We start from the raw sequence: 21,722 nt of genomic DNA, 5'->3' as shown, positions 1-21,722 counted from the left end.
GTATCTATTCAAAAATATTTATTTGAAAATATATATGTAACCGTATGTTCATTGCATCGTTATTCATATGGGCCAGGACTTGGAGGCAATCAAAGTGCCCTTAGATAGAGAATTGGATAAAGAAGATGTGGTACATATATACCATAATGCCATTTGTGACAACATGGGAGGACCTTGAGAATATTATGCTAAGTGTATTAAGTCAGGAAAAGCTAAGAACTGTATGATTTTAATCATAGGTGGTATATAAAATGGAAACTCATAGACACAGACAACAATATTGTGATTATCATAGGGAAGAGGGTAGGGGTAGTGGTGTAGTAAAAGGTAAAGGGGACCAAATATGACTTTGGGTGGTGGGCATACAATGCAATATACAGATCATGTATCATAGAAATGTACACTTTAAACCTATATGATCCTGTTAACCAGTGTAACCCCAATAAATTTAATAAAAATTTAAAAAAAGATTCTTCTTCCAAGACAGAAAAAAAAGGCTTCTGGATACACCTAATTTCTTTCCATTAATTTGTTAATTGTGCTAATTGAGTGGAGACACCATTTATTTTAAAAGTTCAATAACTGTATAATCAGATACTATTTTTATAATAAATCATGTTATATGTATCTTATACATATAATTTTGCAATTACATTTGGGAAACAAGCTATAAATAGAATCATATCTTTGGTAGCATAAAACCATGAAGAAATATGACAAAAAAATTAAAGTTAAAATAGTCAAAGGGATGAGAGATTCCAAGATGGGGGCCAGGAAGATGGCAATGAAGTAGAGAGTGTAAGTAAGTGAGGGAGCAAAAGGGGAGTGGTAAACATGTGGGGTGTGTGTCTGAGGGAGGAATAGCTAGATCTCATGGGACCATCAGAAGCTGGCGAACCAGGCTCACACAGCTGGGAAGCCTCTACTACTGCTCTAATCTCTTGGCTCTGCCACAGAGGCCATGCCATCTTGAAAGGGAGAGCTGCTTTGACTGGGAGCCCAACCTCACTTACACTCAGGAACCTATAGCCAAACCAGCCAGGGAACTGCTGCCTCCACTGTGAAACTATGAACACCCAGACTCCAGCCTCCCTGGCTGTGGGTTATTGTGAGTTCTAGAGGATGCTCCCCTCCCACAAGCCAACTTTAACCAGGGGTGCCATGACTGCACGTGTGAACAGCATTGCCTGGGGCTTCACAGAGAGCCAGCAGCCACTCCTTTGACCACGCGGGGAGCCAACAACCACTACCTGCAACAGTGCACGTGAGGGGAGCCAACAGCTGCCACCTGCAACAGAGAGCGGGACGGGAGCCATCAGCCATCACATGTGATAGCGTGCACAATGGGGGCCATCAGCTGCATCCCGTGACAACACATGAGAGGAGAGCCAGCAGCCACTGCCCATGACCATGCGGGGAGCCAGCAGCTGCCACCCTAGATAGTGTGGGGAGCCAGCAGCTGCTGCCCGCGACCTCGTGGAGAGCAACCACTACCCGCAACTGCCCAAGGAGCAGCTGCTGCCCATGATTGCCTAAGGAACAGCCGCCACCCTGTGACCTCAAGAGGAGCAGCCACTGCCTGTGACTGTGAAACCTGCCACCAGGCCTCCCACTGCAACCACAGGCCCCATGTGATTCGACACCTAGATCCTTCAGTGAGAGGAAAAATAGGGAGACAGAGAAACCCCCAAAGGAAAGAAAAGGAGGAGTTGTCAGAAAAGAACTAAATGAAACGGAGGCATACAATATGTCAGAAAAATTCATAATAAGGGTCATACAATTCATAGACTAGATCAGGGGTCCTCAAACTTTTTAAACATTGGGCCAATTCACTGTCCCTCAGACCATTGGAGGGCCAGACTATAGTTTTAAAAAAAACAACAACCTATGAACAAATTCCTATGCACACTGCACATATCTTATTTTGAAGTAAAAAAACAAAATGGGAACAAATACAATATCTGTATTTGCATGTGGCCCCCGGGCCATAGTTTGAGGAACCCTGGACTAGATGGATGAGAAAAATCAACAACAAATGTAAGAATCAAGATGGAATAAAGAGTGATATAGTTACAATAAAAAAAACACTATGGAAGTTTTCAAATAGTAGACTATGAGAAGTAGAGGACCGAATTAGCAAATTAGTAGACAGGGAAGCAAAACACACCCAATCTGAAATGCAATTATAGAAAAAAATCAAAAGACAGGAGAAGAGCCTGAGAGAGCTTTGGGACAACATGAAACAAAGCAGCATATGTATAATAGGTGTGCCAGAACAATAACAAGGAGAGCAAAGGCTAGAAAACCTATTCGAAGAAATAATGTCAGAAAACATCCATTATTTGGGGGAGAAAAAAGTCACACAAGCACAGAGTCCCAAACAAAATAAACCCCAAAAGACCCACACCAAGACATGTCATAATTACAATGGCAAACGTTAAAGACAAAGAATCTTAAAGGCTGCAAGAGAGAGGCAGAAAGTTACCTAGAAGGGATCTCCCATTAGATTATCAAATGATTTCTCAACAGAAACACATAAGGCCAGAAAGGAATGGAAGGAAGTATATAAAGTGATGCAAAGCAAGGAATTGAACTCAAGAATATTCTATCCAGCAAGGCTATCAATCAAAATTGAAGGTGAAATCTGGAGTTTCACAGACAAAGAAAGGCTAAGGGAGTTTATCCCACTATGAAGCCAACAATGTGAGAAATGCTAAAAGGAATATTGTAAAAAGAAGAAGAAAAAAAAGGGGGGGGGAGAAACACAGGCAAAAAAATAAAAATGGCTACAAACAAGTACCCATCAATAACTTTAAACGTAAGTGGACAAAATGCCCCAATCAAAAGACAGTGAGTGGCTAAATGGATAAGAAAACATGACCCATATATCTGCTGTCTACAAGAGACCCATCTCAGAACAAGAGACTCACACAAACTGAAAGTGAAGGGATGGAAAAATATCATTCCGGTAAATGGAAATGAAAAAAAAAAAAAAAAGCTGGGGTAGCAATACTTTATCTGAAAAAAATAGACCTCAAAGTGAAGGCCATAACAAGAGATAAGGAAGGCCACTTCATAATAATAAAGGGAGCAATTTAACAAGAGAATATAACTCTGGTAAACATATATTCATCCAATGCAGGAGCACCCAAATACATAAAAAAAATGTGGAAGATATCAAGGGAGAGATCAAAAGCAATATGATCATAGTAGGGGACTTTAACACCCCACGGACATCACTGAATAAATCCTCTAGACAAAAAAATAGCAAAGAAATAGCTATCCTAAATGACTCACTAGATCACATGGACTTAATGGACATTTTCAAAACATTTCACACCAAGTTACAGAATATAGATTCTTCTCAAGTGCAAAAGGGACATTTTTAAAGATAGATCACATACTGGGTCACGTGCAAAGTCTCTCCAAATTTAAGAAGATAGAAATCATATCAAGCATCTACTCAAACCACAATGGCATAATATTAGAAAGTAACTATGATAAAAACAATAAAAAAAATCAAACACTTGGAGGCTGACTAGCATGCTATTAAATAATGACTGGGTTATCAAAGAGATCAAAGAAGAAATTAAAAACATCCTGGAAATGAAAAACAATGAAAACACAATCCAAAACCTATGGGACACAGTGAAAGCAGTCCTGAGAGGGAAGTTCATAGCATTACAGGCCTACCTCAAAAAAAAAAACAAAAACAAAAAAACTGGTAATAAATTATCTAACTCTACAACTTAAAGAGTTAGAAAGAGAGAAAGAAGAAAAGCCCAGAGTGAGCAGACGGAAGGAGATTATAAAAATCAGAGCAGAAATAAATTACACAGAGACCAAGAAAAAATACAAAAGATCAATGAAACCAAGAGCTGGTTCATTGAAAGGATAAACAAGATTGATGAACCTCTAGCCAGACTCACCAAGAAGCAAAGAGAGAGGACCCAAATTAACAGAACCAGAAATAAAAGAGGAAAAATAAAAACAGACCCTACATAAATACAAAAGATTGTGAAAAAAATACTATGAACAACTCTATTCCAACAAACTAGACAACCTAGAGTAAATCGACATATTCCTAGAAAAATACGACCTCCTAAAACTCAATCAAGAAGAATAAAAAAAAAATCTTAATAGGCTGCCCTGCCCTCCTGTAGCCCTCTGCCACTTGTAGCTCGCTGCCCTGCCCTCCTGCTGATTGGTCATTATGTGTCACAACATAACAACAATTTGCATATTACCTCTTTATTATCTAGGATATGGCCTTTAGAAGGAAATTAAGGTTAAATAAGTTTATAAGGGTGGGCCCTATTCCAATAGGACTGGTGACCTTATAAGAGGAAAAACGGAGAGAAATCTCTGTATGAACAAAAAAGAGGTCATGTGATCACAATGCCAGAAGGTAGCTGCATACAAGTCAAGAAAAGGGGCCTCAGAATGAAATGTATCTTGCTAACACCTTCATCTTTGATTCATAGGCTCAGTCTAGAACTATGAGGGGAAAAATGTTATTTAAGACACCCAGTCTATGGTATTTTGTTATGGAAGTCTTAGCACTACTCATTTTTATTTTCTCCCAATGGCCAGTTATTTATTTTTATCTTTTGTCTTTCTAAGTGTTTTAGTCATAAATATCCAGAGAAATAGTACAAACACATTGAGAAGTCTCAAGATCTTCAGTCAGCAAGCTGGAGACGCAGGAGAGCCAATGGTGTAAGTTCCAGTCTGAAATCTGGCAGTTTTAAGACCCACAAAGAGCCGATTTTTTAGTTTTATCCAAAGGCAGGGAAAAACAAACAAACAAAAAAAAAAAACAACCTTATGTTAAGCTTATCAGCCAGGTAGGAGGATTTCCCTCTAACTCAGTTCCTTTTTTCTATTCAAGTCTTCAGTTGGTTGAATTAGGCCCACTGAGGAGGGCCATTTGCTTACTCAGCATAGTGATTCAAATGTTATATCATCCAGATTCATGCTAAGGAAAACATCCAAAATGATGTTAGACCAAATGTCATCTTGGGGCTCCATCAAGTTGACACATAAAATTAACCATCACACAAAGTTATTGATTCAACTTCGTTTTCTAAATTTTGTATTTAGTTCTTTTGCAATCACATTTTTTTCTCTGAATATCCTTTATAGAGATAAAACAATGATACACTTTCTTCAATGCAGTGTATTCTATTGAATCTGAGAGAATATTATTTTTTTTAAATTTTTATCTGCTTTGTGTTTTCTTTGAGGGCTTATGTTATTTTTTAAAGTCCATTTTTATTATAGGTTTTCATTAAATGTCTGCTATTTCATGTTTTCTATTAAATTTTTTGACTGAGGCACTAAGGAACTGAAAGAAAGTACTATGTGAGTAGGTGGTACTTTCAAAGGATAGAATCCACTCAAGGAATATAAATGTTTGATTAGAAAATCCACATTTGTGAAAAACCTTAGGGTATTTTTTTTCCCTTTGCAAGACACTTTGCTTGTCTTACTAAGATATAAATATAGCTTCCAAAGTTATCTGAGCTGATTGCAGGACAAGTATGTCAAACTTGAGGCCAGTGGGCCATGAGTTTGACATGCTTGTTGTAGGAGCTAAGGGTTTTATGGTTCATATTCAGTTATTTTGCTAGTTTTTATCATGATAGCCCTTACCTGTGGCTCGAGTTGATATTTCTATCTTTTTTCTTTTTTTTTTAAGTTACAGTTCATTTCTTGTGATGAGAACTTTTAAGATCTATTCTCTTAGCAACTTTCAAATATACAATATAGTATTGTTAACTATAGTCAAGATGCTGTATCTGCCTGATGTTTCCAAAGCTCTTGTTTTCTGGTGTGTAAAAATAGTAAAAGGAATAGTTATATGGTTGAATAGTGAGGAGTATGAAGTCCAGAGAGCTTAGCTGTTTCTTTTACAGACTGACAACAAAACTCAAAACTTCCTTTCTTCAATGAGACTTCACTATTTCCTTACCCTGATTTATTTTTACCCATTGCAAACATAAATATATGGATTTATATTGTATTTATAGATTTTCTATTTTTATTATTTCATTTATCTCTCTTATTTCATTAAATATGTACTTTGTAAGGATAGGTACCTTATCAGTATTCCTTACTAATATATCTTCAATATTTATAACAGTGACTAGTACCTAGTATTGTTAAATATGTAAATGTTCTAAATAGAATGTTCTATTACTTTTGAGCTGATAGCTTTCAGATGAAAAGTTGCATGCTCATTTGGTAATTTTTCAATCATAATTAGCTTGTTATTTTTGGTTGTAAATTTTTATGATTAAAGTTGGAAAATGGTAGGAATTTTACTACTATATATATAAATGTATGTATGCATTACTATTACTAATTGGGACTTAGTCTGTATAGTTGCCTACTTCAACTAAATTCAGCTGTTTGTTCCCCCATGTCCACTCTTCATTTGTCTCTACTCTTTCGAGTGCCCTGGAAAACTGAGCTCCATTGACAGTATCTACCTGGTTCCCTCCCTTACCCTCTGGCTTTTGGTTGATTTGAGATATAGAAATCACAAGCAAAGCTTGAAGGATAAGAAGAGAAATAATTTGGAGTATTTATTCTCCTGGCTCTCAATGGTCAACAAGTTAGCAGTGGCTACATTCCCTTTTGGAAGACCATATTTCCACTTAGGCAGCCAACAGGTTTAAACTAATGCTGTAATATGCATAAAATATTCAATATGCCATCATATACCATATGTAATATATAATGTACAATATGTAATGAAAATAAATTTACAACAAAATGGGAATACAAAGCTTTCATGGGCAAATATGATTCACCAACCAATTACCATGCTTTAAGCAAAAGTGAAGAGGAAGAAGTCTCAATAATAAACAGATTATGCCTTTTGCCATAATTCAATAGAATGAAATTCAATAATAAATGAAAACTTTTCAAACTCTTTATTACTATAAACTAAATTATCAACAAATAGTAATTTTATTAAAGAAGATACTGCACTTAAAGTTATAAAATACTGAATGTGATTTCAGCATTATATAACAAAATCTATGAGGTTTAGACAAAGCAGGGCTTAAGGAAATTTAGAGCTCTATATACACATACTGACAAATAAGAAATAATAGAAAAAAATGAGAAGTATTTTAGTGCATGACAGACACAAATAAACATGAAATAAGGAAATACTAATGATAATGAGGAGACACAGGGAAGCTAGGTAGACAGGGACAGGACTACGGGGGCTGGGAAGTGGACAGAATATAACTTATTAACTTGTATATTGTATATTACATATTGTATATGATGACATATTACATATTTTATGCAGACATGGGCAGAATACAACTTGTTGACTGAGCCCTGTTCCTAGACATACCACAGAGACAGACAAAATGATCTAGAACTAGACCCAGCTAGGCAGGGAAGATTAAACTCAGCTAGGAGGAATTGCTTAAGCAACGCAGTGGGGAAAGAAGGGCAAGACCAGGAGACACGAGCTTTAAAATGTATGGATATTGCTAAGGCGGGTAGACTGCAGATAACCAATCACAAGGCAGTATGGCATATAAACCAATCCCAAGGATGTTGCTAAGGGAGAATTAAAGAAAAGAACCAATCAGAAGCTAGCAAGGCATATATCTAACCCTAGGTAAAAAAGTATCTGCTTCCTCTTCTCTCTCTCTCTCTCTCTCTCTCTCTCTCTCTCTCTCTCTCTCTCTCTCTCTCTCTCCCTGTGCCCACATGGCTTATGGCCATATGGGACTCCACACATAGAATAATGGATTTTAATTAGCTTGGATGCTGAATTACACCCAGCTGCAACATAGAATGAATGCTCTGGACACTGGCCTGCTTTTGGAACCCCAGCTGCACATTTTCCAGGACTGGCTTCTCTCAATAAACCTCTTTTTTGTCAGTGAATCCATTCTTTTGTTTTGCAAGACAAAGAACTTGGACTCAAAGCCCACATTTTGGTTTCAATAAGGCAGAAATTATTAATAAAGAGCCATAAAAATGACAGCAAAGCAACAGAGAAGATTAGTAAATATGGTTCTTTAAGTCCTCTAGAAGAGAGAAAAACCTCTACTAATACTAATTAGGAATCAAAAAATATGATGCCAATGAATATAAAAGATGAAAACTGTACATTCACCACAGCATTTAAACTATATATTATAAACAAAAAGCTAATAATTTTGAAAATAAAATTACTATACTTTTGTTAAAATATAAATTGTCATAATTAAAATTAAATATAAAACTTGAAAATTCCCATAACTATTTTTAGAAAATGCATGGCAATAAAAAACAAAAAGATAAAACTTCCACACCAAATAATATATAAAATAAGTGGGGGAAAAAAACCAAAACAAAACACAAGACTCGGTCTAATGTTTTTACAGAAGAGTTCAAGCAGCTCCAGAAAAGAGGCAACATGAGGATTTTCAACTCATTTAACCTAATTTTATAAATATACAATGACAACTTTTAAAAGAATAAGAAAAACAAAGACCAAAAGAAATTTTTAGAGGCTCATTATACTGATGGATACAGATGTGAAAACCATAAGTAACACATGGCTGACTTCAACATTGAATTTCAAACATGTATCTTGAACAAGTAGGAGTTATACCAAGTAAGTTAACATGGCTTATAGTCATAAAACTAAATTGATATAATTCACTTATTGAACCAATTGAAAAGAAGCACAATGTATAAACCTTTTCTAAAAGCAATCTTAACAGAGCATGCATAATATTTTTTGGTGAGATAAGGACACTATTAAATAAATAAAAACCTGAATAAAAGAAAGTATAAACAATGTTCATGGATGGGGTAATATTTTATAGATAATATATTTCTCCATAATCTATAAATTGCACTTATCTATAAATTTCATTTGATTTCAATTGAATTTTCAGGCAGATATTTAGAAACTTAACAATTTATATATATAAAAGGCTAATATGCTAAGTGTCCCTCTGCCAATCCGACTGGTCACTATGATGTGCACTGACCACCAGGAGGCAGATGTTCAACGCAGGAGCTGCCAAGCTGCAGTGACTCAGCAGCTGCGGTCCTTGGGTGATGCACCCTGAAACCAAAGAGGAGGGAGCCCAATTCCTCACGGGGCCATGTGATTCCACCTTCGGCCGTGGGTTATGTTATTGCTGGGACACTGTCAGCCTGAATCTGGTTTACTGCACACTTGCATTTGCATTCCACACCCTGTATGACAGCAACTTTGCAGAGTGCTCTCTCACACTCTGCAACCCCTCGGGGATGTCTGAGAGCTGGTTTCAGTCCATCCCTGTAGGCCAGGCCAGGGGACCCTCCTGCTGAAGGGACCCCCGCTCACTCCGTAGACACCCTTTGAGCCACAGCGCCACCCTAGGTACGGCCGGCTGAGGAGGGACCAAGGGAGGTTGGCTCCAGGGCATGTCTGGCCCATGTCACCCAGCCCCGCCCTGCTGGCCACCTTCTAATTACTTTCCTTTCAATGTGCATGAATCCATGCATCAGGTCACTAGTTTCATCATAAAAATAAATGGAAAATAATGGTCCATAAAGTAATAAGTCAATTTTGGAAAGATCAAATAATGGAATCTTACCAAACTATCTATTAAGGTGTACTCTAGTGCCAAAAACTTAAAAACTGTATGAAACTGGCTGAGAAATAAAGAAATATATACATAGAATAGAGAATTTTATGTTCATATGTACAGAAGAGAACTTGATATATGCAAAAAGTGCTGTCACAGATCAACTTGTATTGCCGAAATTGACGCATTCAGTAGTGAAAATTTTACCTGGATCCTTACTTTTACTATAGCTATCTTTTTGTATCTCTTCATCTTTGCATCTCTCTGTCTCTATCTCAGCCTGTCTCTTTATGATGAGTAAGAACCACTTAGTTAAGGTATTAACAGATTCATGATTCTCAAGCTATTTGGGATGAAAAACATCTGTTACCTTAAGTGACTAAATTTTAGAGTATAATCTAGTTTTTCCTCCTCATTTCTCACAGGGTAAATAGGAAGAAGAGGAACAATATAGTTAAGAGTGAGGCTTTTTTCCCCATCTGTAAAATGGTAGAGTTGATAAATAAAAAACTGTACATATGTCACTAATCATAAGAGAGATGCAAATTAAAATGATAATGAGGTATCACCTCACACCTGTCAGAATGGCTACCATCAACAAATCAATGACAAGTGCCGGTGAGGATGTGGAGAAAAAGGAACCCTAGTACACTTCTACTGGGAATGCTGACTGGTGCAGCCATTATGGAAAACAGTATGGAGTTTCCTCAAAAAATTAAATATGCAACTGCCATTTGGCCCAGTGATCCCACTTCTAGGAATATATCTTAAGAAGTCTGAAACACCAATCAGAAAGAATATATGCAACCCCGTATTCATAGCAGCACAATTTACAATAGCTAAGATCTGGAAATAGCCCAAGTGCCCAACAGTAGATGAGTGGATAAGAAAGCCGTGGTACATCTACACCATGGAATACTATGCATCTGTAAAAATGAAGGATCTCTTACCCTTTGAGAGCATTCAGGGACCTTGAGAGTATTATGCTAAGTGAAATAAGCTAGTCAGAGAAAGACAAGTATCACATGATCTCACTCACATGTGGAATCTAATGAACAAAATAAACTGATGAGCAAAACAGAACCAGAGACAGAATCATGGAACAGGCTGTCCAATCTCAAACGGAAGGTGGAAGCTCAACCAAAGAACTCAGAGAGATCAACCAAAGAACTTGTATTCATATGTGCATAACCCATGGACATAGACAATAGGGTGGTAGAGTTCTGGGGCAAGGGATGGGGGCGGTCTCGGAGAGGTCAATGAGAGAAAAAAGGAGACATGTCTAATACTTTCAACAATAAAGATTTAATTTTAAAAAAATAGGACAAAATAAACTTTGCACAGGGCCTAAGCAACCTTGAGTCCCAAAGAGCTGTCTGCAAAGATGACATGAAAACAGATATGATGACTACTGGACAGATGACTACAGGACTGAAAATTAAACACATTGTATTTTTTTAAAAAAGGGGGTAATTAAAATACACAATTTTAGGCATTAAAACCTAAAACAGCAGTCACAGAAATGACAGTTTTGTGACATTTTATACTTTATTAGTTACATTTGTTTGTAAAAGTGAGAAATAAGTTTTATAGAATAAAAAATGAATTTATTAATGAGGCATACTAACAATTGGTAAGTGTGAGAATTAAAGTGTTTTGTTTTGTTTTTCAAAATAGAAATAATATTGATTTTTCTGATACAAAACACACAATGAAAGGTTTTGATTTTTAATATTCCAACTGGAAATAGGGGTCCTGAGATTTTTGTTCACAATGCTCCTCTTTGCTAAGGACAACAGCTCCATCCTATTTAGCTGCCTGATCTCAAAACAGCAGAGAGCCCTATTGTGCTTGCTAATTAAATACCAATTGAGTGAAAGGTTCTGTTGATCCCTAAAAGGAGGGGAGCATTTTTTTTAACTTAATTCCCATCCCCTCCCTCCACTTCTCCTGGTACTCTGTCTCTCCTCTAAACAAGATCTATCAACAATATTTGAGACACTCACCCAGCTGGTGTTGTTCAGCAGTTAAGTATCCACCTAGGAACCAGAGGTCACGGGATCTATTTCCAGTCAGAGCACAAGCCTGGGTTGCAGGCTCTATCCCCAGTAGGAGCCATGCAGGAGTGCAGGAGGGAGCCAATCAATGATGATCCTCTCTCATCGCTGTTTCTATATCTCCCTTCCTTTACCTTTAAAAATCAATTAAAACAGCCCAAGAGGCCATCAGTGGACAAGTGGATAAAAAGCTGTGGTACATTTACACCATGGAATACTATGTAGCTGTAAAAAAGAAGGATCTCTTATTCCTTGAGACAATATGAAGGGATCTGGAGAGTATGATGCTAAGTGAAATAAGCCAGCCAGAGAAAGACAAGTATCACCTGATCTCACTCATATGTGGAATCTAATAAACAAAATAAACTGATGAACAAAATAGATCCAGAGGCATAGAAACATGGGTCAGACTGAAAATCTCTGAGGGAGGGCTGGGGGACCGGTGGGGAGTGATTAATCAGGAAATTGTATGCATAGCCCATGGACACAGAAAATAGTGTGGTGAAGGCCTGGGAGGAGTGGATGTGGGGTGGAGGGGGTCAATGAGAAGAAAGAGGGGGCATCTGTAATACATTCAACAATAAAGAACAATTTTAAAAAATAGTAAAAACAGAAATTAAAACATACAAAAATAAGACATTTGATTAAAATGAAGATTCCAGGGACTCCACTGAGTCAAAAACTGGGCATGAGGCTCAAACACCTGCTTTTACTACAAACCCTGCAAGTGGATACAGCCTGAACATATACCCCAAGTATTTCTGAAAAGAAAACAATTGAAGAGGTTCATAGGACAGGAAGGGTGAAATAGGACCACTTAAAAAGATTCACACTAGTGTAAATTATAAAAAATAGTGCTGTGAAAGCATTAATTAAGCAAAACAAAAAAAAATTAGTAACCAAATAGAAAATTTTGAAAATTTATCTTCAATATGGGAACTTGAACAAAAATTTGCTTTATCTACAAATAAAATGATAACAGAAACTTACTACAATCTATAAAAAGGTTTGGGTATTTTCATTGATGGTGCTTAACACTATCGGGTTATGAAAGCCTTTCAGTATCTGTTGAAAGGTATATTCTATCCCTCTAGAAAATTGTACTTATGCAAATAAGCAAATATTTTGCATGTATATGTATCTATGAAGGGATTCAAGTTCCTCCCATTGCTCAAATAAGCCCTGTTTGAGAACTCCTGACCAAAAAAAATCACTACTTGGATCAGTAATTACTGTGGTGCCAACAAAAATGAACTAAAATCCAAAATGTCATATAACTTTTATTGAACACAATGGGAAGATTTCACCTTCATTTACTGCTTCTATGATATGACCCTTCAGCTGTTCCTTGTGCTGTGGCTTCTTTAAAAGCATCTTCTCTAAATGACAAATATCCCAAACTCCAGGAACTCTGCAGAAGTGATCCACATCAGTTTGAAACTCCTCAGAGAAGTCATGATGGATGCACCAATCCAGGCAGAGAAACACCTATCGGGAGAAGCTGTGATCTTGATGGGAGTTCCTCTTGAAGCCAGCTCTTCCAGTTCTTTCATAAGTCTTTCCTCAAGCCCAGGGAAGAGAGTGTTGCCCCCAGACAGTATAATTTCTGCAGAGATTCTTCTGGATATCCATGTCACACTTCGTAATGCTGCTGACCACCATTTTTGAGAGCCCCAGGCTGTGGGTGCCTAGCTGCTGAGGTGTGAAAAGAATCTCGGGCACCTGGTATTGCTGTTCCCCTACATAGATGACACTCCCATCTGGCAGTAGGTATTTTTCAGGACTTCCTTTGGGCTCTTATGTGGTTCTTTCTCTGGATCCAAGGCCACATAGCACAGCTTCTCTTTGATGTCGTCCACTAAGTCCTTGTTGAGTACGTAAGGGAAGACGCTCCCACTAGTGAGAACCAGCTGGGCAAGGTGCTCTGTGAAGTCCTTCCCTGCCCATGTCGAGCTTGGTGATAGCATGAGGCAGGGAGTAATCTTCAAAGACGGGAACCATGCAAGTGACTCCTTCCCCACTGTTCACCTCAGGGCCCATGACAGAGGCAGAGGCATAGAGTGCTGCCGCCCCGTAGTTGGACAGGTAGAAGGAAGGCACCTTGAAGGTCTCAAGCATTACTTCTGCCATCTTCTCTCGAGTCTTCATTGGGTTCAAGGAGGTCTCGGTCATGAGTACAGGCTGTTGAGAGGATTTTACTCCCAGTTCCCACTCGAAAAGGTATTCCCAGAGTTTCTCCATGTCATCCCACCCTGTTACCAGCCCACGCTCAATGGGATAGTGTAACTGGAAGGCCTCATACTTGTACTGGGCATTTCCCCCCACAATGTAGCTTTTCTGATAGGGTTCTGATAACGGCATGTTAAACTGAGGATGCCCCACGACAGAACTGATGACATGATGGGGTACTGTCTCTCCAGACAGGCCTGCTTTGCAGGCTCCTGATCCATTGTCAAAAACTACAGCTGGAATGTCTAATATGTATGGGTTAAACATACCTGAAGAATGTTCTACTGAACTTCACCAAAATCCAGCACATTTGACCATGGGGTGAAATAGGAGGCTCCTCTGGAAGTTCTAAAGCCACAGGATACCCAAGTTATCAGGTTGTGCTCAGTTGAAGCTAGCAGGTTGTCCCCAATACCCCAAAGAACCCCATCTTCAACCCATGAATTTTCTTCTCCTTATGGCAGCCCAGGGCCTGGTGAGGCTATTTCACTGATGATTACCTGCTGTGTAACAATGTTGTCATGGTAACAATTGTCCTCAGAGAGCTTTAGAAGGATTTTAAGGGGTGGAGTCTCTGAGATACTAATAGTCTTAGGGTGAAACAGAGGAAGATAAACTGAATCTATGGATAGCTTTGATAACTCTCTGAACCGGAAGCAAAGTTCTAGCCTTAGAACTGAGTAAGTAAGTAAGCCCTCCTGCCACCTCCTTCCAAAAAATAAAATTGGCTTCTATGATCAGCTTAGCTGCTTTTTGTAGAATAACAAAAATATCCTTCCCTTTGCTAAGGGGAGGAATTAAGCATGTGACACAGGTTCAAATTGCGGTGAGGATGGCCATAATCTAGTTACAGAGGTGCTTATATTTGTTTTCTTGTTTTTTAACAGCTTTATTGAGATAAATTTCACATACAATACACTCACCCATTTATAGTGTATATTTCCATGACTTTCAGTATATTCACTGACATAGGCAAACATCACAATTTAGAACATTTTTTCACCTCAAAAAGCAACCTTTTTCTCTTTAGTTGTCACCCTTTCCAGACCACCCTCCTGTGAGCCCTAAACCCCATTCCTATATCTTTGTCTCTATAGATTTATCGTCTGTGCCTTTTTAATATAAATGGAATAATAATATGTGGCCTTTGTGACTAGCTTCAGTCATTTAGCGTATTGGCTTCAAGGTTTTTCATTGTTTGAATATAACACATTTTAATTATCTATTCTACAACATACCATTGTTCACAGTATTTATTTATAATCTTTATTTTTATCTGTAAGATCGCTAGTAATATCCTCTCTACTTTTTTAGGAACATTTTTAAAGAAACAGCTTTCGGTTTCATTGATTTCTTTATTTTTTTTTTCTATTCTCCATTTCAATAATTTCTGCACTATTCATTTTCATTTCATTCCTTCTGCTGGCTTTAGTATTATTTTCTTTTTCCAGTATGATAAGTTGAAAGGTTAGGATATAGATGATATCTTTCTTCCTTTTTAATGTTTTTTATTGATTTCAGATAGAGGAAAGGAGAGGGAGAAATAGAAACATTAATGATGAGAGAGAATCATCTACCATCTACCTTCTGCATGCCCCCTATTGGGGATAGAGCCCAAAACCCAGGCATGTGCCCTGACTGGGAATCAAACTGTGACTTCCTGGTTCATGAGTTGATGGTCAACCACTGAGCCACAATGCCTGGATTCTTTCTTCTTAAGTGTAGATTGAGATGGTTTATCTATTTTGTCAACTTGGGAAAGCATTTTGGTCAGTTGTTTGATCAAACACTAGTCTAGCTGTTACCTTGGAATGATTTTGTAGATGCTATTAACATTTAAAAAGTTAACTTAAATAAAGGAGATTAACATCCATAATGTGGGTGAGCCTCACCCAACCAATTGAAGGCCTTTAGAGCAAAAGCTGAAGTTTCTTGGAGAAGGAATTCTGTCTCAAAACTGTAACAGAATTCAAAGTTGTAAGATTGTGATGGTTTAATTTATATGGCAACTTGACTAAGAGATGCCCAGCCATCTTGCAGAACATTGCTTCTTAATGGGTAAATTATGTATCTAGTATAGATTAGCCTTTGAATTGGTACATTGAGTAAAGATCAGCTTTATCAATGCAAGTGGGCATTATTCAAAATGTTGAAGCCCTTAATAGAAAAAAAAAAATCAGGGGAAGGACAAATTTGCTCTCTGAAATATGGGTACTTTCACCCCCGGGACTTGTTATTATTAGATTGTTTGTTTCATGACTGACTTTTAATAGAACTTATTTATATTCTGCAGTGTTAATCATCTATGTTGTACTTCAGGGGGCAGCCTTGTATATGTAGTCACCCTGGAATGATGACACTGGTATTGGCAGGGCTCTCTGTCTATTTCCCTAACCACATCCAGCTATTAGGCTCCACTAATAGTGAGAAGATTGCTCTATTGATTTCAAAAATGTCTTTAGAGAAAATGCCACACATTGTAAACCAATCAAATTCAGATTCCTTTGAAGTGATAGTTTCTGAGGTCAGTGTTTGAAATCTGTTATGACTGACGCATGTCTCGTCCAGCTTCTTCTTTCTAGGTTTCTCTAGCACACTATCAAACCTACAGTTTAGCCTATGTCTTTATGAACTTATTAATAGTTTCTAAATTATTGTTCACCACAACCTCCAGATTGTTTTTCAGGAGTGTCTATAGGCACCCAGCCAGCATGATTCAGTGGTTGGACATCGACCTATGAACCAGGAGGTCATGGTTTGATTCCTGGTGAGGGCACATGTCAGGGTTGCAGGCTCTATCTCCAGTAGGGGGAGTGCAGGAGGCAGCCAATCAATAATTCTCTCTCATTATGGATCTTACTCTTTCTCCCTCTTCCTCCCTCCCTGAAATTATATGTGTGTGTGTGTGTGTGTGTGTGTGTGTGTGTGTGTGTGTGTGTGTGTATATATATATATATATATATATATATATATATATATATATATATACATATATACACATATATAAAATTAGAGGCCTGGTGCATGAAATTTGTGCACAGGTGGGGTCTCTAGGCCTGCCTGGCAATCAGAGCCAGGCCGATCAGGACCCAAAGGCCCCAGCAGGGCTGGGAGAAGAGGTGACGGTCACCAGATTGGCATGGAAGGTACAGACGCCTGATGCTGATACCACTGCTACTGTGCGGTTCCCTGCCTCCCCCATCCTCCTTCCCTCACCACCACACCACCACTGCAGGGGGTAAGTGGTGAGCCAATTGGGGCTTGCTGGCTGGGGGGAGGTACAGGAAGTAGGAGGTTGGCTGCCAGCCCTGAGGAGGGATCCGGCCCTTGGCCCCCCTGAGAAAGGGGCTGTGTCTGCTGCCACCCACCCCCAGTTCCCCATCCCAGCCCAGGGCCCTGCCCCGATTGGGAGATCGGGGCCTGCCGGCCAGGGGTAGGAACCACGGGAAGTTGACTGGCCAGGGGAGGTTGGCTTGAGAGTGCACTGACCACCAGGGGGCAGCTCCTGTGTTGAGCATCTACCCCCTGGTGGTCAGTGTGCATCATAGCAACCGGTCATAAGTCACTTAGGCATATATATATATAGTTAAAAAGTATTTATAAGCTTTAATTTCCCCATATTGCATTCCAAATGAGTCAGTTTCTTTGTGAAATACTTAGGAGCTATATATTTGTCCAGTCTGCTTCTCCCTTCTCCTCACAGAATCAAGGCTTTGGATCTGTGGCTGAAGACAATGCATGTGATTATCCTTCTGTAGATTATGAGCATTTAGAGCAGGGAGGAGTAGCCTCAGATGTTCTTGGATTGTTTCTCCTTATGAGGAACCATTACTATACAAGCCATGGCAAAGGCAGTAGAGATCCCAGAATTCTCAGTGATTCTGTTGAGCCTCTGTGCCACTGTGTAGGCTGAGCAGCAAAAGGGACCCTACACCCCTCATTTCCACCTACTTGCTACATCATTAGCAACAGGTAGCTGAGTGCAGAATGAGAAATACTGTACTTCCTTGGAAGATAGTCCTCAATTGAAAACTCTAAGTATATGCCTGACATTTCTGTCTCACTGAGTTAGGAAGGGGGAGGAAAGGGCTGTGTGTCATTTCAAATACCACAGACTCATTGTTATTACCAAATTTCAGTGGCTTTTCTCAAACAAAAGTTTCTTCATGTCATTAGGGTCATTTCCTAGTCTTTAAATGCTTTGTTTTAAAATAGTTTTGCCAGATTTGCTTGAAGTATATATGAAGTGTTTCTTATTCTGTCATGCTGTAAGTCCATCAAACAATCAAATCTTGCAAGATGGTATTAATGAACTATATAACACCATTACCTGTAATGATGTTCTTCATTCCTTTGTTTGGTAGCATGCTTCTTTTTCCTTTTGGCCCTAAACATTCATCAATTTGCTACAATTTGTGTAGGTATAATTTAATTATTTTTCCTGCTAGATGTTAATTTAATTCTTTTCATTTGTTAATTGGTATATTTCATCAATTCTGGAAGGTTATTAGTTAATTTTTCTCAATATTGTTCTTTCCTATTTTCTTTCTCCTCTATAATATTCATGTTAACTATTTTTGAATCTTCATTTTAATCCTTAATTTAATCTAATCTATTATAGTTGCAACCTTTTTCAATGCTGCTTTCTACATAACTTCTCTTTTCAGATCACCGATTTTCAGTGTAGCAATATAAATTTACAAGTAATGCATTAATTGTATATTTCACATCGTTTTATTTCTAAAATAAAAATTCATATTTATCATTTCTAGAAGTTGTGCCTTTCCTTTCCAAACTGCTTTATCATTTTTAATGGTCACGTTTTTGTTCATCACACATTTAAATATTGACAAATTACTTAAAGATATTATACTTTTATTTGATATACTATAATCTACAATTGCAAATATTGCAGAGGTTGCCAACTGGTGGCCTGTGGACTACTGGTGGTCCATGAGGTCTGAAAGGTTGGTGACCGCTGGACTAGAGTCTTATGTTCTAGTGATATGTTTATTATAAAATAACTAGAGGCCTCGTGCACAAATTCATGCATGGGTGGGGTCCTGCTGGCTGCCCAGATGAGGGCCATCAGCTGGGCTGGCTGGTGGAAGAGGCCATGGGGGGTTGGCCAGCGGCCCCACCCCCAATCGGGGTGATGAACTCAATTAGCTTTTTCTTGTCTGTGGAGCTCTTTATCTGGCCTTCAATTCTAAATGAGCTTTGCTGGGTAGAGAAGGACATGGCCAGAAATATTCAAAGTGATGAAGAGCAAGGATCTGCAGCCAGGGTGACCTTCCTTTTGAAAGGACGCTGCTGCTCCCGGGGCTGAGGGTTCAGTTTTCATGAAACCCGGGGTCAGTCTTTGCATCGGGCAAGTGGAATCACTGAGGCCTATTTGAGAGTCCCCAAGGCTGGGAACCTGATCTCAGAACAGTTAAAAACACATTTGTGAAGGGATGTTATGGGTTCTCTCATAAAAAAAGCCCATGTGTGTCTGTTCTACACCAACAGGGTTGCTTTAACACTGAAGCCTCCATTCGCAAGCCCACCCTCCTCCAGGAGCTGGCAGGAGGTTGAAAGTGGCTGCGTAGATGAGCTGGTGCCAGGCCACCTGGCAGGTGTCAGCAGCTCAGCCATTTGAGCCCCTGGCGTGGGGAGATGGGCTCTGACATCACTACTGCGTGGAGGATTTGACGGCATTGGCAGCGGCTTCAGAGTTTGTTGCTATTTTGTTTTATTTTTATCTCCTTTTCCTTTTAAACCTCTCCAGGTTGCATGCGTCCAAGAGCGGAGCAGCCTTTGCAGCCTCCTGGAAGAATCAACTCACAAAATTGTCTTTCCTTGACCTGATGCATAGTTTTCCCAGTGGAAATAGCTTTTCCTCTGGAGGCATTATTAAAAAGAAAATCAGAGGTAATTAAACATTCCAACTTCCTGAGATAGTGGATTACAGTTTAGGCAGAGAGTAGCCTCAGGAAAGAGTTTATAAGGAAAATATGGGGATCAAATGACCATAGTAGGCTTTGCAAAGCCTCAGCATATTCCAGAGGATATAAACGCCCATGCCTATGTATAGTGCTCTGCACTTGCGCAGGCCTATGTGTGTGCTCAGGAAATATCTGAGAAGGCCTGGAGCTCACACTGTTGGCTAACTATGAGGTTCCGCACAAGTGGTCGACTTGCAAACTACCTCACTGAATATTGAAGCTTTGCCCCTAATGCACACCAAAGCCCTTCAGCAAGGATTTGATGAGTTATTAGTTCCACTCATCTAAAGATATATTTTTCCGCTCTTCCCGGTTTGGCTCAGTGGATAGAGTGTCAGTGTGTGGACTAAAGGGTCCTAGGTTTAATTCCAGTCAAGCGCACATTCCTACATTGTGGGCTTGATCCCTAGTGTGGGACATGCAGGAGGCAGCCGATCAATGATTTTCTCTCACCATTGATGTTTCTCTCTCTCTATGTAATGCTGGGGTCCAACCCCAGCAGGTCCAGGGGTCTCCAAAGGTGTGGACGGAGTCGGCGAAGAAGGAAAGACACGAAGACAGCATTCAGTTGATCAGCAGCCTAGCCAGGATCTCTAGCCAAGTTCTGTAGCCATGTTCCCTCGCTAGGTTCTCCAGCCAGGTTCTGTCCAGGTTCTCCAGCCAGGTTCAATCACCAGGTTCTAGTCAGGCTCTCTTGCCAATTTCTGTAGTCAGGTTCAGTCCAGGATCTTTTGCCATGTTCTCTCGCTAGGTTCTGTCTCTAGGTTCTGTTGCCAGTTTCTGTCCAGGATCTTTTGCCATGTTCTCTCCAGCGAAGTTCTTCTGTCTCTAGGTTCTGTATAGGTTCTGCCTTCTCAGTTCTGTCTCTTGCTGTCTTGTTACATCTATATATATACCAGTTGATTCAATCTTATCAATCTCTATTACAAAGGTTAGGGCGTTTCTTATCTCCATTCCAGGGAGTAAAGATTATGTAGCTTAAGCATGATTGTTCGTAAAGTGATTAATTACCCGCCTGGCACTTAGTTGAGGGGTTTTATTCCCTCCCTAACTTCAGGGGAAAGTTTCTACCTGGGGAAACAACCTTTCTCAGAGAGGAGACCTTGGTTAAAACACATAGTGCCAAGAAGGTGAGCAAACATATTAAGAACAGTATGCCATATACGCCAGGTCCCTTGAAACAGCAAGGATAGACCGGCTCCTGGCAATGTAAAACAATACTATGTTGAATGAAATAGTAGTGGAAAAGCTTTCAATTTTTCACCATTGAGTATAATGTATCTGTAGGCTTTTATTGTTAAGTCTTTATTTTGTTGAGGTAAATTCCTTCTACACACAGTTTCTTATTTTTTATAATATTTTGAAATAGTTTGAGAATCATAGGTGTTATTTCTTCTTTGTATGTTTGGTAAAATTTGACTGTGAAGCTATCTTGTTCAGCACTATTGTTAGCTGGAAGTTTTTCAGTTACTCTATTTCATTAGGTATTACTGGTTTTATTTAGGTTTGGAAAATTGCATGTTTCTAGGAATTTGTCCATTTCACCCAGGTTTTCCAATTTGCTGGCATATAGTTGTTCTTAGTATTTTCTTACAATCCTTTGTATTTTTGTGAACTCAGTTGTTACTTGTGTGTTCTCTCTCTATTGTTTCTTGATGAGACTGGTTAAAGGTTCATCAATATTGATTATGTTTTCAAAGAACCAGCTCTTGGTTTCATTCTGTGTTTTTTTTGTTTGTTTGTTTTGTTTGTTTCTTTTGTCTCTGTGTCGTTTATTTCTACTCTCATCTTTATGATCTTTATTATTTTCTTCCCTCTACTTACTCTGGGCTTTCTTTGTTGTTCTT

At 38.9% G+C, this 21,722-nt stretch overlaps 1 pseudogene; it reads right to left on the bottom strand.

Moving 5' to 3' along the window:
- Nucleotides 1-13,023: 13,023 nt before the first annotated feature.
- LOC132224652 (actin-related protein T1-like) lies at nucleotides 13,024-14,155 on the bottom strand (annotated as a pseudogene).
- Between the last annotated feature and the right edge of the window lie 7,567 nt (nucleotides 14,156-21,722).

This window comes from Myotis daubentonii, chromosome X (genome assembly GCF_963259705.1).
Source record: "Myotis daubentonii chromosome X, mMyoDau2.1, whole genome shotgun sequence".
In the NCBI taxonomy this organism is placed as follows: domain Eukaryota; kingdom Metazoa; phylum Chordata; class Mammalia; order Chiroptera; family Vespertilionidae; genus Myotis; species Myotis daubentonii.
Note: the sequence above shows the minus strand (reverse complement) of the source record. Positions and strands in the feature narration are given on the sequence as shown.